Consider the following 16915-nt stretch of genomic DNA (forward strand, 5'->3'; position numbering starts at 1 on the left):
ACACCGAATCACGAAAACTACATTTAAACATGGAAATGCCTTTGTAACACGAGCTTAAGGGAACACAGTAGAATATGAGACGTGCACTATAAAGGCAGCCAATAAAATTGTCATGAACATGTACGGGAACGAAGAGGCAAAAATAAGACAGTTGATGTGCTAGGTTAATAGGCTTATGGGTGGTCCCCATCCCCACCCCTACCCAAATATGACTTCACATCTTTTTTCTTCTTCAGTTAAAAAATGTAGAAAAGACACTTAATCTAGAAAAATGAAGGACACTTTGAGGTCAGCCATAGGAAATGGAGCTCGAGAAGCTTCGTTCTCAGAAAATTCTTCTTAGATTGCCTATATTTTAACATATCAAATCAAACGAATTAATTTACAAATGAGAATTATGATTGTCACAGATGTTAGAAACCTCAAGACCGGAAGTCTCACACCTTCTCTCCCTGCAGGAGGAATTCATGGGAGACCGACTGAGACCAGAAAGGATTCAGGGAGCACAGGATCTGAAAGGCGGGGTGTTTGAGGGCCTCCATCTACCAGAGCCTAACATATTCCTGACGGCGGAAGGGGGTTCTGTCCAAGTATGACAGAGGAGTCCCCTCTGCAGGGCATCACCGAAAAACAAATAACTACCTAACTAGCAATGGCAAACTCCCCCAAAGGGCGATTCTGAAGAGCTTTACATGGAGGGGTACAGGGTTCAGCATGTGAAAATATGTTTTATTAGGAATGTTTTCTCTTCAAATTCAAAACTAAGTAAACCCCATTCCAATATGCCTCTCGTTATCACCTTTTTCTCTACACATCACCCCCTCCTCTCTCTCCCTCTTTGAGTCACTTCTTGGATGTCCGCTCTCCCCTTTTTCTTGCCCCTTGTCAAATGTGTTATCTACTATGGTATATACATGAAGAGGAAGTACTCTGAAGAAATAACCCTAGTTCCCCTGTTCATAATATTTTCAGAGAAAACTAATGCAATTGTGCAAATGACAACAGGGTAACAGGTAATAAACTTAGAAAAACATACGACTTCAAACAATAAAAACTGAAGTACATTCAATTAACGCATGTTACCATAATACTTCCTGAGACTAATTTATACTGGAACTGTTATCACTAAGACACTGGGGGCTGAGGTGAGGGTAGGGAGGGAAGGAGAGCCAGGTTCCTAGTTACCACGTGCCTACTTGTTCATAGCTCTGCACAAGTTACCAAGCTGTGATTCAGATTCACTTTAGAGATAATACCTCATGGACAATAAAATAAGAAATATTAAAGACTCATTGGAATTGCACAAAACCAAGAATTCACATTTCCAAAACACACTTTGGAGAGTTGTCAGTACTCCCCCAAACAACCCGAAATCTGACCCTTTAAAACGTTATCATCAAAGAGAAAATTCCGATTTCTGAAGTGTCCAAGCCAAGGCCCAAACCTAGAGACGTAAGTCTTAGAGCACGTCCTGTGAGCACGGTCCATGAAGCCACGGAGTGTCCCGGGGATGCCAGAAGTATGACAGCAGCACCTCACAATCCGCCCTCTGACCCAGGCCATTCTGTGGCTCGGAAGGAAATTCCAGAGACATGACTACAAGTTCCCAGGGAAACTCACTGCTGGGGCTTCTGCTGTTTGGGTCACCTCAATGTGTCACATCCCTCTCTCCACTTCAGTTTCCTCTGCAGATAAATGAGGACCCAAGGACTCACCTAAGTACCAGAAAGTCACAGGATACCAGAATCGCAGTAATTATGAAGCTGTCACATCCAGGGGACGAATAAATGCCACACATTCACAGTGGCCTCAAGAAAGTCAACCCCACAGTAAATGACTACACAGATAGAAAGGATTTCAGGCAAATTAAAAGCTGTTAAAAATATTCATCCATCTGCTGCTCACACCTAACCTGTACCACGGACATACCAGATATAATATAATAAGTTATTATAATGTATATTTCAAACATTATAATAAAAGTGCATGAGGGTCAACAGGGAGGGGATAAGGGGATATATGTATATATATAGCTGATTCACTTTGTTATACAGCAGAAACTAACATACCATTGTAAAGCAATTATACTCCAGTAAAGATGTTAAAAAAAAAAAAAGTGCATGAGGGGCCTCTGCTTATAACCTTTAAAAAAAGTTAAAGGTATATTGTCCATTTTTACTATGGTTTTTCCCTCTGTCTGATTTATCTCAAGCTTGTTACCTTTTTTTGGTCTCTAAGTGACATCATATTAAAATAAAGATGCTCATGGAAAGAAAGGAGATATCAAGTGTTAGACAGCAGAAGTCTGATTCAGAGAGAATGACTTGATCCCAGCTTTGCTCCATGACCTCTGGCAAGTTATTTCACCTCTGTCTTCATTATGAGTCTCCTGGGTTCAGAAGGACACACACAGGCATGTTCTTGAGGTTCTTGGCTGCTGAATAGTCAGAACTGATAAAACCCAGATGAAAGTGATTAAGTGCGTGGCCCTATTATAAACAAATTTACATGGCAATGGAACGTAATATAAGAACTGAAGGGACTTCACTGGTGGCGCAGTGGATAAGACTCCGTGCTCCCAATGCAGGGGGCCCGGGTTTGATCCCAGGTTAGGGAACTAGATCCCACGTGCATGCCGCAACTAAGAGTTCGCATGCCACAACTAAGGAGCCCGCCTGCTGCAAATGAGACCTGGCACAAGCAAATAAATAACTAAATGAATAAATATTAAAAAAAAAAAAAAGAATGGAAACAGCCTTGCATTCTTCAAAGCCTGACGCTCTGCAAGTGTGCACTTGATGAGGTCATGAGTGCGGCCAGTGTCTCACTGGAGGATCTTTGGAAACCAGACCGTGGTGGCTGCTGCCCGGGTCTCTGCCTCCAGCGAAAGGAAACTGGGTTTTCTCTGGTGACACAAGAAGAGGAGTCGTGGTGTTGTGTGGGTACTAAGGGCTTGGGGACAGCAGAGGGCCGTGTGGGCAGGTGTGTCACAGGGAAGATCAAATCTGACTCCATATGGGATCTGTCTCTTTTTCTTTAAGCTTCGTATCCTATTGTTTTTTTTCCTGAAAGTTAATCACTGAAGGAATGTTGCCTACAGCCTGCAGTGCACAGGATACCCCATTCTCAAGGCTCTGACCTTTAAAGGTATAACTTTTCCACTCATAAGAGATAAAAAGTTACAGAACAGAAAATAACATGTCTTTTTTTCCAAATCCATTAATTGCATTATTTTTTGAATTTTATTTTATTTTTTTATACAGCAGGTTCTTATTAGTTATCTATTTTATATATATTAGTGTATACATGTCAATCCCAATCTCTCAGTTCATCCCACCACCCCCCATCCCCCGCCCCGCTTTCCCCCCTGGTGTTCATACGTTTGTTCTCTACATCTGTGTCTCTATTTCTGCCCTGCAAACCAGTTCATCTGTACCATTTTTCTAGGTTCCACATATATGCATTAATATACGATATTTGTTTTTCTCTTTCTGACTTACTTCACTCTGTATGACAGTCTCTAGATCCATCCACGTCTCTACAAATGACCCAATTTCGTTCCTTTTTATGGCCGAGTAATATTCCATTGTATATATTACCACACCGTCTTTATCCATTCGTCTGTCGATGGGCATTTAGGTTGCTTCCATGCCCTGGCTATTGTAAATAGTGCTGCTGTCAACATTGGGGGGCATGTGTCTTTTTGAATTATGGTTTTCTCTCGGTATATGCCCAGGAGTGGGATTGCTGGGTCATAATAACATTTGCCTTGTTGGAGGTTTATAGGAACACTGTGACCAGACCTATGGGGACAGCTGCAAGAATAAAGGATTCCGACAACAAGAAGTCTGCAACAACCAACCACACCCTTTCCCCTTTTAGTATAAAAGAAGCCTGAATTCTAACCTGGGCAAGCTGGTTCTTTGGGACACGAGTGCATCATCTTCTCGACCTGATGGCTTTCTGAATAAAGCCGCTCTCCGTTGCCCCAACAACTCATCTCTTGACTTACTGGCCTGTCATGCAGCAAGCAGAATGAGCTTGGACCCGGTAACAGGTGGACCGTTTTAGTCCCTGCCTCTGCCACCCTGCAGACTACTGCTGTGTGTGGTCAAGCCACAAGTCCTACTGGACCATCATTTCAATCCTCTCCAGATGGGACTGCAGGGGAGAGGGTAAAAAAACATTAATAATTGGTCTCTGGGCCTAAAGTTGAGAAGAAAGGGATAGGCTCAAATAGGTCGGAGGAGAGGACAGCCAGGGAGCTCCACTGATGGGCTCGTGTGACCCCAGTGGAGAGGAACTCCTACCCAGAGCTCCTCTGTGGGATGTGGGGAAGAGGGGACTCTTTTCCCCTTCCAACAAGACACTGCAATCTGAGGACAAGCTATAGACATGGAGTCGGACAGGCGCGTCTCAGATACAGAAGGTCAAGGCCAGTGGGGAATTTCAGCCCAGGGCCAGAGTGTGACAGATGATGGCTCTCCCCCATCTGAGAGCCAACCCTCTGATTAAATGGTCAGAAGGAAAGGGACACTGCGAGAGCCACATGCAGGGGCCCTGGTTATGCACCACGGACACCACCTTGGCGACCACAGAGCAGTGAAGCCACTGCAGTTCCGTTAACGGAAGTTAACGGAAGTGCAGGTGAGGCCTCCAGCCCCTGGAAGGCAGCAGAGCTTTCTGAATTACATTCTGACCATCTGGACACTGAAAGAACGATAACCTGATTGTCCTTTCTCCTGCCACCGCCAGAGCATCTTCCGAAGACAGGATCTTCTTGACCACCATTTTGAGTATATCAGCAAGATCTCCATCCATTATTCTACCCAAAATACACATATTAACCCAGATTCACCTCATTCACAGCACATCTACAGGCAAGCTTTTGCTTTCTACCCAGGCCTAGGGTCCCACAAAACCTTGGTTCTGCAACCAGAAGAACTAAAGTCTCTGAAGATCCAAGGAGACTCCATGCTACCTGACGCTCCATGATTGTTGTTATTATTATTTGGAGAAGGATGGGCAAAGGGAATAGAGCTTTCTCATAGGTGACGGGGAGTTCGGGGTTTCGACCAGTGAGGGAGTCTCAGGAAGCCTGGATAGAGCCCGGCTGGAAACAGAAGGTGGGAATGTCTAGCCAGCAGAATCCTGAGCAGATCTGGATGGAAGGCCTCAGGGAATAACGGCCTGAGGAGGAGATTCCTGACGTGGTTATAAAGCATCCCTCGTTGACTAGCACTGTGGCTACCATTGTGAGAGATGAGTATCTGAACGCTGGATAAGGAGCCCTCTGAGATCGGGCCTCACCTCACCACATCTGGTTTTTTCAAATACTCTCCTTCCCCCGGCTCCACCCCTGCAATTCCAAGACCAGTCCAAGTCCAGGACTCACCTGCCCTGGACTTCTAAGTTCTGTTTCCCTGAGGGCCACCCTTACCTCAGGGCCTGGCCCATGCTGTCTCTTTTGCCTGGAAACACTTTCTCTTCCTTCATGTATACAAAGGACCATCCCTGCCTGCCTGCAACAGGCCACCACCAAGCCAGGGGCTGGAGACACAGCAGTGACCAAAGGAAGCACCATCTTGATTCTCAGAGGTCACTGGCTTGAGGGGAAGATGGACATGACTTTCACTCATTCTTGCACACTCAGCTGTGCTGATACACATGCTTTCTCCTCCCCGTGGGGGGATTTTCCCACCCCTGGCCGGCAGCTACAATGCCAGGCCTGTAGCCTTTCCTCCTGTTGTCCCCAGGTCACTGCACCGGGGTTTACAGAGGATGGAAGGAGGGCTCTGGGGCCTGACCACCTGGGTTCGTGTCTTATCCCAGCTTCACTGGGGGCGAGCTGGGTGTAATCCCCCACAAGCACTTTGCCAATTTGTGCCTCACTCCCCAGTCTATGAAATGGAGACCATCATCGTGCCAACCTCGTGGGGCTGCTGAAAGGAATAACTAAGTTAACACACACAGAGTGTGCGTGGCACGGAGTAGGCTCAATATCATCTTTAGAAGTCTCTAGTCAGGGGGCTTCCCTGGTGGCTCAGTGGTTGAGAATCCACCTGCCAATGCAGGGGACACGGGTTCGAGTCCTGGTCCGGGAAGATCCCACATGCTGTGGAGCAACTAAGCCCATGCGCCACAACTACTCAGCCTGCGCTCTAGAGCCTGCGAGCCACAACTACTGAACCTGCGTGCCGCAACTACTGAAGCCCGTACCTCCTAGAGCCAATGCGCCACAACTACTGAAGCCCGTGTGCCTAGAGCCCGTGCTCCGCAACAAGAGAAGCCACCGCAATGAGAAGCCTGTACACCGCAACAAAGAGTAGCCCCTGCTCGACGCAACTAGAGGAAGCCCGCGCACAGCAATGGAGACCCAACACAGCCAAAAAAAAGAGTCTCTAGTCAGGGAAGGTGACGCTCCCCTGAGCAGCAGCGTCAGGAAGACGAGAGACTACGTGTCCCGCCCGGCAGGGTGGAACCCGGTTTTCATCAGCTGCTGCCACTCCCCCACCTCCGCACCTGCAGGACGGCCTGGGTGAGGCTGCAGCTTTCGGCCACTCATGCCAGGCTGTCTGCCGCTGTGGCCGGATGGGAGAGGACAATGGCCTGGGCGGGCAACATCTGGGTGGCTGTCCCCAGCGCTGAGCAAGTACCAGGTCTTCACAGAGCAGAGTCCACGGGGCCGTGGCCCTGGGTAAAAGGCCTACTCCACCCAGACAGAGCACCTGGAGGTCCAGCCCTCCCCCAAACAGCCATGGCTGCCCGTCATCCCACGCCCCCTGCCAGCATCCACAGAGAGCTGATGGAAGGCACGCCGGAGCCGGACGAGGAACGGAGGTTTAGGGGTGTCAGCATCACGCGTAAGATGACAGTGGTGCAGACCACAAGAACCGCCAGGCCACATACACAGTCTGTTACTGGAGGAGGAGATGAAGGCCTCTTGCTGGCAGGGAGGCCTCGCCTGTTTCTCCTGGCAGATTCAGGGTGTTACTCTTACTGAAAACTGTTCACAACACAGGTGTCTGTGCAGAGATCCTTCAAGGCTGGCTGAGAAGGTATAAACTCAGAAGAAACAAAACATACAAAGAAGCAGCAAGAACCCTTCTAAACCATCCAACATCCCGCTGTTCTCCTTGAAGGGAGGAAAGAAAGAAAATGACACCTGGGCTTTGGCACATGGAGCTCTGGCTTCAGTATCTCAGTGACAGAGTTTTGGTTGGAATGGAGATGCTTTTTCCAAAGGAAAAGGAAAAGTCCAAAAAAAAGATACGGATGACTCTGTGGATCGAAAAGAATATTTTTTGTATGAGATCGAAACTTTAACACATAAACTTTAAAGATAAAAATAGCATAATAAAAATAAAATTGAATGAGAAAGTGAAGACCGTGACATCCAAAGAACACAAAGTATCTGCACAGAGGATTCCCAAAGGTGACCAGATTGTAGTATAATATATACAACGTGTCGGGGGCACAGAGTACATTATACGTATTCTGTATCGACACATAGATGAGAAAGTGTCACAAGTTTAGAGGAACAGAGGTGGCACTGAAGCTTGAGATTTAAAATAAGGAAAGACTAAGGACAATGAAAGAGCCTTTAAAGATACGTTCCAGGGCTTCCCTGGTGGCGCAGTGGTTGAGAGTCCGCCTGCCGATGCAGGGGACGTGGGTTCGTGCCCTGGTCCGGGAGGATCCCACGTGTCGCGGAGCGGCTGGGCCCGTGAGCCATGGCCGCTGAGCGGGCGCGTCCGGAGCCTGTGCTCCGCAACGGGTGAAGGCACAACAGTGAGAGGCCCGCGTGCCGCAAAGAAAAAAAGCAAAAAACAAAAAAACAGAAAACGATACGTTCCAAGCAAGAAGAGCAAGGAAAGGAGTTTCCATTGTTTGGTGCTAATGGATTTTTGTTAAAAGATGAGCTGCTGGACCACTCAGTTTAATCTTCTCAACCAAGAAGGGAAACAGTAGGACTAACGACTAAAAGAATATAAACTAACTGCACCTCTTTCCCTGGAAAACATCTCAGGTGGTTCATACAGTTAAATATTAAAAACAGAAGGTTTATCAGGTCTTTCTAAGCATAAAAGCAATGGATGAGCCAAAAGGGAAAAATGTATAGATCTGATTACATTTTTAAATAATTTTACTCCATAAATCACCGTCAGCAAAAAGAAAAAGCAAATGCAAAGGTGGGGGGGAGGAGGAAGACAACTATAATGAAGTTACTATGTTAAAGCTAAAATTCTTTAATTCGTAGATGACTACAAGTTAAGTAAAAGACTACTAGCAGCCCACAGGAAATAAAACTAAGACGCAAATGGCTAAAAAGGTCATCTTCTTTGACAGTCATTTCTCCTCTAGAAAAGATCTATCCATCTTTCTAGTAATTCAGAGAGTAATCTAGTGACCGCCCCTCATGAAATAACAGAAATGGGTTTAAAGGATTATACATAGTGTGCATTCATTCTGCAAATGTTTATGGTACATAGGTATGTGCCTAGCATTTGATTAGATAGATAATGATGAACACAATTTTGTTCCTATACTTAACGAGCTTCTATGTCCAACAGAAGAAATACCCAAGTTAACAGGAGATTACAGTGTAATCTGTGTGACCGTGGGGTGAGTATAAGATGCAATGAGGCAGAGGGTCGGGGAGACCCTCACTCATACCTGGAGGATGGGTGAGTGCTCAGGTGAGGAAGTGATATCTGAAGACAGGACATCCGGCAGAGACAAGCTGACGTAAGAAGAGCTGGATGGGAGAGAACGTGGTATGTTCTGGAAACATCAGTCAGGCAGTAGAGCTGGGGCACAGGGTGGTGGGTTGGTGTGGAGCAATGAGAAATACAGCTGGAGAACCCTACTTATGACAACGGGTAGAAGGAACAACGTATATCAGTGGTCTGAGGATGGCTAAATCGTTGATGAAATAGTTAAGTATCCACTGGACAACGTTTCCAAATCAATTTAATCCTAACTGGTGTAAAAATGAGGGGAACCTGGAAAGAGGGTTCTAATTGCAGGTGTTGAGGCTCACTGCCTTAGAAAACACACAAGCAGTTGGGAAATTATAAAGAGATACTAAACATAAGCCCTCAGTATCCATATTACCCCCCAGCGATTTGTAACCAGACACAGAAAGTGTGCTGACCGAATGTGCAGATGACAAGAGGCTTGTTTAGATTGTAGCTTCCACGTCTACAAGCTGGGGGTCATACTGCTTATGGTTCCAGGTCCTGTTCTTAGTTCACGTGTTAGAAGTACAGCATCGTGAATAATGAAATCAAGAGGTCTCCTACACTCTACTACGATCAAACTATTTCTAGAAATTTGTGTTTAATTCTGGGTACCATATTTTAGGTAGGACATGAAAGAAAGTGGGGTAAGATCAAAGAAGGGTAATCAGACTGGGTAAAGATATGGAAACCATGTCTTCTCAGGGCTGACGGAAAAGCTGCATGCTGGCTTCAGTGACAGGGACCCTGTAATCTATCCCCCATGCAAGACACCTTTGCGAGTGAAAAGGGAGGCTATCATGGATTCCACGGGGGCACTAGGTATAAACTGGACTGTCCTGGGAAGGCCTGGATGTGGGGACTTGTTAATTTGATGATCTAAGGCTAATGTGATGATTAGGTTTGATAACTGAATGAGAAGGGAGAACTTTGCTTTGGCTGGCAGAAATGGAATCTATGAGTAGAAGTTTCAAAAGACACATCAGATTTCAATAGAAGGGAGAACTTTCTAACAAGCACCACTGTTCAAGATGGAACAAGTTGCCCTCCCACCACTGCAAGTAATCAGGAAGGGCCAGAGACTGTCAGCCTGCGATGCTGTAGAAAGGTTTACTGGACTCTGGGAGAAGGTGGATGGACACATTCTAAGGTATGAGCCATGGACATACGTGCACACCTATAAACAAGAATTCCCCCCAAAATAGATTCATTCTAATAACTCATGTATTTACTTATAATGCTTCCTGCTACAGTATTACACGTACTTTGATGAAACAAATAGTTACCACATCCACTGACTGCTTCAGAAGACTTTAAGAAAATCACACTACAGATGGTAGGCACAAACATATTATTCTTCTTTTTCCCTTACCAATTTCCTTTGTATAAATGTGCAATCAAAAGTCCTCTATTTAGGGACTTCCCTGGTGGTGCAGTGGTTAAGAATCCGCCTGCCAATGCAGGGGACACGGGTTTGATCCCTGGTCCGGGAAGATCCCGCATGGCGCGAAGCAACTAAGCCCGTGAGCCACAACTACTGAGCCTGTGCTCTACAGCCCGTAAGCCACAACTACTGAGCCTGCATGCCACAACTACTGAAGCCTGTGTGCCTAGAGCCTGTGCTCCGCAACAAGAGAAGCCACCGCAATGAGAAGCCAATGAAGAGTAGCCCCCGCTCGCCACAACTAGAGAAAGCCTGCATGCAGCAACAAAGACTCAACACAGGCAAATGAATAAATAAATAAATAAATAAATTTATTTTAAAAAAAAGTTATCTATTTAAAAACACAATGCTCATTGCAGCACTATTTACAATAGCCAGGACATGGAAGCAACCTAAATGTCCATCAACAGAGGAATGGATAAAGAAGATGTGGTACATATATACAATGGAATATTACTCAGCCATAAAAAATGAAATAATGCCATTTGCAGCAGCATGGATGGACCCAGAGATTGTCGTACTGAGTGAAGTAAGTCAGAGAAAGACAAATATCATATGATATCACTTATATGTGGAATCTAAAAAAAGGGTACAAATGAACTTATCTACAAAACAGAAATAGAGTTACAGATGTAGAAAAAAAACTTATGGTTGCCAGGGGGTAAAGGTGGGGGAGGGATGAATCGGAGATTGGGATTGACATATACACACTACTATATATAAAATAGATAACTAATAAGGACCTACTGTACAGCACAGGGAACTCTACTCAACACTCCGTAATGGCCTATATGGAAAAAGAATCTAAAAAAGAGTGGATATACGTATGTGTATAACTGATTCACTTTGCTGTACACCTGAAACTAACACAACACTGTAAATCAACTCTACTCCAATAAAAGTTAAAAGAAAAAAAACACACACACAGGAAACTGCAATGCTGTGTGGGGTGGTTATGTTTCTGTAGTTGGTTTGCTCTTCATGTAATAGACAACCAAGAACCAATGGCATTTTCTTGGTAATATGAATCTGCCTGTTTTATTCCAGTGTCTGATTCAATCTGTCATTTTAAATTAATTTTTTGTTTTTGCTTATGTTGTGCTCAGTGGGATGAGACAACACTATTTATAGCCATGGGTCTTATTAAGCAACAGGTTACCACATTTTTATTGTAAATTATTTTGTTGACCTTAAATTATATATATATATGTGTGTGTGTGTGTGTGTATATATATATATATATGATTGAAATAGACTGACATGACTGTCATAACAGGCACTCAGTAAATATTTGTACATGCACTAATAAATATGCATTCAAAGAACATATATCCTTATATATCATTTCAAGGGTCATTCCAAACTATAGGTACTATAGAACTTGATTTGCATTTAGTGAGCTATGTTTTAATTTGCCTATTCTGTAGAAACATACCCTTAAACCCAGGCTCAGAAACGCATGCATTCTTTGTGGTTTATATCATCTGTGTGATGACATGGCACATGAGCAGAATTATCAACAGTCTGCCATCAGTGATAGCTGGGGAGCCTTGCCACACAGATAAGAGAATTTGGGACTGGGCTGTCCCTCCCACAAACAACCCCCTTTGTGTATTATACAGTCAAACTCTCCACTACCCCGAGGGATGTGAGGGGCAGAAAAGAGTATTTTAGACATCCCCAAGCTCCTGGAGTTCCATCCTTGGGTCTTGGTGACTCTGAAACAAGGTGGGACAGAACAGATGCCTAAGACGGTGGATTGGTCCCCAGGCCACCTGCTTTCACAGAACCTGCATGAGATACAAAGCGGCCACATGCCACTCGTGCCTGAGTCCAGGGGCCCAGTGCGCAGATGCCACATCTTCCAGGCTTGGAAGGAAGTGCTCCAGTCCAAGAGCTGATCCTTCTAAGACTCACGCTTAAATCAGATCGTGTTTCCAATGGCATCACAGCACAGCGGACCTGGGGCACATGGGTGCCCTTGATCTGGAAAGCCACAGCCCTGCAGGATGGTCCCAGCTCCAGGAGGCAGGAGCGAGCCCTTGACCCTCCCCAGCCCAAGGCCCCTAATAAAAAAGCTCTCCAGGGAGCGCTTGGGAACCTGGACTGCTTGCACTGAGGGAAATTTTCACAGCTACCTTAGACGTCGGCGCAGGGCAGTCCGTCTGGGCTGGAGGCTGCCGCCTGGATGTTTACATAACCGAGTTCTCTGGAAAGGATTCGCTGGAGTGTCGCTGGCAGGGACTGCTCACTCTTGCACGAGCTGTGCTGGCAGATCTCACCCTCCATTCATCTTTGAGGTTTCAACGCTGGCCGGCTGCCCGGGGCGCCACCGCAGAGGCTTCCTGAAGACCTGCTCCCAGGTCTCCTGCTTCTGCTGGGGCAGCGTCATGGACAGGACGGGACCCCTTGTTTCCCAGCACCATTTACAAACAGGGGTGGGGCATCAGACTAGGAAAGGAAGGGAAATGCGGGGGGGAGGGAGAGGCTTCCAAAACCAAAGGAAGGCTCCCCCCCTCCTTTTCACCCCAGGATGCCTCTCGGTGGCAAGGCTGTCACTGGGTGTAACGCAGTGCTGTAACGTGCAACGGCCACGGCAAACGGGAGATCTAAAAACATCCAGGGTGCATCTCACTGAGAGCAGTTACAGAAATAAAGACATGATCCTGGATCTGTTAGTCAAACCAAAAATTCTAATTGGACACAGAACGATTTCTCCAAGCTTTCGGCAGGAGGTAATTATTCTGTTGCCTACACAAAGGAAAAAAGGAGGAAACAGAGCCTACTGTTTGGGCTGTTTCCACACAAGAAGGAACGAGAGAAGTTTCTGCTTGTATCGGAACTGATTAAAAGATGGCAGGGTTCCTGATCTCTCCTCTTTCCTGACTTAACCAGGAACCGGGTGTCAAATGGTTTACACGTGTCATTGCAAAGCCTTTGGAACCGAACTTGGGTGTATTCTCAGCACACGCTGGAGAAAAGACCTGGAAATGGGTGTGTGATGAGATCACTTTCTAGGGAAAGGCAGAATCTTCAATATGAACAAATACATGAGGCAGGGATTTCATCTTATATCCTTCATAGTGTCCAGCGTGGAGCATGAAACACACAAAACTCTTGGGAAGTATGATTGATTGAAAATACGGAGTTACAGTTCTTGACTGTGGTGACGGTTTCACAGGTGTGGATATATGTCAAAGCTCATCAAATGGTACACTTTAAACACGTGCTGCTCATTGTGTGTCAATGACACATCACTAAATCCATTTAGAATATGAGAGACTCACTCCTTTCACGCATCAGAAAAGGGACAGACCATCAGGATGATCTGAAAGGTCCAATTTGTTTTTGTTGTTGCTGTTACTTTCCTGAATGTTGTTATTGCCACGTCTGGTGTACACACACCATACACTTGGCACCTAAGGAATGTTCGTTGAGTGAATAAGTGACCGAAGAGTGCAATGTATGGAGAATCTCAGAGATTCTTCACACTTTGAGGAGAAATTACTTCATTTTCTATATCTTATATTTTTTAAATTTGAAGTGTGAATTGGATTTACGGTGTTTCTCAGATGTTGTCATATCCAGGACTGAGCCACAAAGTCTTTAAATATCAACTCTACCTGGCTGAGTCCCACTTCGTGTCTCTGCCTGGAATTTCTCCTTCCCCAGGCCTGTATATGACATACGTAAAGCTGCCCATTCAGCATCTCCTTCTGGATAGCTGTTAAATATGTCAAACTCAAAGAGAATTACTGACCTACCTTCTTCTGCAAACCATCTCCACCCGCAGCTCTCACCTCTCAGCTAACAGCCATTCCAGCTCTGCATCACCACGTTCTGTCCTCTCACATCCCACTCCCAACTCACCAGAAAATCTCAAAGTATCCAGACCCTGGACCCTTTTCATCACCTTCACTTTATCACTTGCCCCATGCCTGCAATGGCCAGTCAAGTGGCACCCCTGCCCTTCCCTCTGCCTGTCTTGCAGTCTGGTCCCCACACAGCACCCAAACCGTCCCTGTGCAGCCCAAGTGGGATCAGGGTGCCGCCCATGTCCACAGTCTCCAGTAGTAAGTCCCATTTCCCCCAGTGCAGAAGCCTTCAAGGCCCCGCGTGATTCCTACCTTTATAACCCCTCACTCACTCTGCTGTTCCGCCCTCATCTCCTTGCTGTTCCCTACAGGTCACTCTTCTGCCTGGGGCCTGTGATGAGCTCCTTCCTCTGTCTGGAATGTTCCCCCCAGACACCCACATGACTCACCTCTTCACTTCCTTCAAAGCTTTGCTCACATATCACCTTTTCATAACGTCTCCTCCGACTCCTGAATTTAAAATAGCAACCTTGCCATACTTCCCAGCCTCTGCTTTATTTTTCTTACAGCAATTACAACCTTCTAGCACACTATATAATTTACTTATTTATTATGTGTCTTGCCTGACTCTTCCTCGTAGAGTACAAGCTCCATGAGGGCAAGAAGTTTGGTTTGTTTTGTTTGCTGACACATTCCTGGGACAGAAGAGGCACATGAGTAAGTGCATGAGTCAGAATGACTGGCTGACTTACCAACTGACTGAAGGAAGGAATAAATGAAGGAACTGCACGCGCAGGCACGCTCTGCCATTCTGCCAGCTGGGGTGCAAGGCTCACCCTCGTATAAAGGATGCTAGCTGTGCTGCACCATCCTTGCTGTCTTACTGTTTACTCTTTGACACAGACACGTGCAGACAGAGAAGGGCTGACAGACAGGTAAGGACACAGGCTCAAGCAGGAAAAAAAAAAAAAACAAAACAGTTCCAGCTACATGCAAGCAGGGAAAGAAATGAGACACCACGATATGTGACAAATAATCACTCATTCATGTTTCTGAGCACCGACCAGATGCCGAGCATAATATAAGGTGCTTCAGATCAGAAAACTAAGTGCACCCCCTATGGAGAACAGTACGGAGCTTCAAAAAACTAAAAATGGAACTACTATATGATCCTGCAATCCCACTCCCGGGCATGTATCCGGGGAAAACTCTAATTCGAAAAGATACGTGCACCTCGATGTTCATATTAGCACTATTTACAATAACCAAGACATGGAAGCAACCCAAATGTCCAATGTTCATAGCAGCGCTATTTACCATAGCTGACTCACCAACTGGAAGCAACCCGAATGTCCACTGACAGATGAATGGATAAAGAAGATGTGGTGTATATATATATATAAAGTGGAATATTACTCAGCCACGAAAAGGAATGAAATAATGCCATTGGCAGCAACATGGATGGACCTAGATATTATCATACTAAGTGAAACAAGCCAGACAGAGAAAGACAAATACCTTACGATATCACTTCTATGTGGAATCTTAAAAAAGATGATACAAATGAACTTATTTACAAAATAGAAACAGACTCAAAGACAAAGAAAACAAACTTACGGTTACCAAAGGGGAAAGGGAGGGGGGATAAATTAGGAGATTGGGATTAACAGATACAAACTAGTAAACATAAAAGAGATAAACAACAAGGTCTTACTTGTTGGGAACTATATTCAATATATATATTCAATATCTTATAATGACCTATCATGGAAAAGAATCAGAAAAAAAATGTGTATACGCATATATACATATCTGAATCGCTTTGCTGTACACCAGAAACTAATACAATATTGCAATCAACTATAATTAAATTAAAAAAATAAAGACATGCTCCTTTCCTTAGAAGCTACAGTGAGAGACATACACATTAACGGGTCATTCGAATTTGAGATCAAACTGGAACAGCAACCTGGTGAGATTCCTGTGGGAGAACAGAGGAGGATGACTCGCTCCACTTGGAGGGACAGGAGGAGGTAACTCTGCAGGCTGGAACTGAAGAACGAGCAGGGGTGCCGGCAGACAAGGGACAGGACGGGCCTCTTAATCTGAAGGGTGAGTATTTGCAAGAAGCTGACGTCCAGCAAAGGTCAAATGTGCATGGGGAAAGGCAAGAGTGTGTGGTGGTATATGCACAACAGACTGAGTATCTGTGTCCCCCCCAGAATCCATATGCTAAATCCTAACTCCCAATATGATGGTATCAGGAGGTGGGATATTCGGGAGGTGATGAGGTCATGAGGGTGGAGCCCACATGAGTGAGATTAGTGCCCTTAGAAAAGGGGCTCCAGAGAGCTCCGTTGCCCCATCTCACTGTTTGGAGACACAGTGAGAAGGCACCATTCATGAACCAGGAAGCGGGTCCTCAGAAGATACCAAATCTGCTGGTGTCTTGACTCCCCAGCGCCCGGAAGAGTGAGAAATAAATGTCTGTTACTTATAAGCCACCAAGTATTTTGTTACGGTTGCCTGAACAGACCAAGACAGTGTATGGAGGAGAGTGTGAGAGAAGAAGTTCAAGAAATAAGAAGCTACCAGGTTGTGGTGAGGCCTTTTATTCCATGTTAAGGGCTGGGGTCTCCAGCGAATGAAGCGGGGCGGCAAGGAGAGGTAGAGAGAGGGGATGCCTGTGTGCGTGCTTGCGGGTGCGTGTGTGTATGTGTGTGTGTGTGTGTGTGTGCGGTAGGATGGTGGTAAAGGGATAAGTGGTGATCATTTTACAATAACTCAGAAAAGAAAGAGGAAACCTTGAATCATGGCAGTGGCAGTCAGCACCTCACCCCAAAAGAACTTGGGAAGAAAACATAGTAATAAGGCTTTGGAGAAATTGATGGTAAAAGGCCAGAAGAGTTTGATGC

General features: G+C 45.5%; 1 protein-coding gene across 5 annotated transcripts in view; it reads right to left on the reverse strand.

Annotated features, from left to right (window-relative positions):
- FRMD4A (FERM domain containing 4A) overlaps positions 1-16915 on the reverse strand; it is a gene marked incomplete at its 3' end in the record, with an annotated part of 330271 nt that overhangs the window by 201021 nt on the left and 112335 nt on the right. The window lies entirely within an intron of this gene.

The sequence above is a fragment of the Grampus griseus genome (genome assembly GCF_964374135.1).
Source record: "Grampus griseus genome assembly, chromosome: 2".
Taxonomy (NCBI): domain Eukaryota; kingdom Metazoa; phylum Chordata; class Mammalia; order Artiodactyla; family Delphinidae; genus Grampus; species Grampus griseus.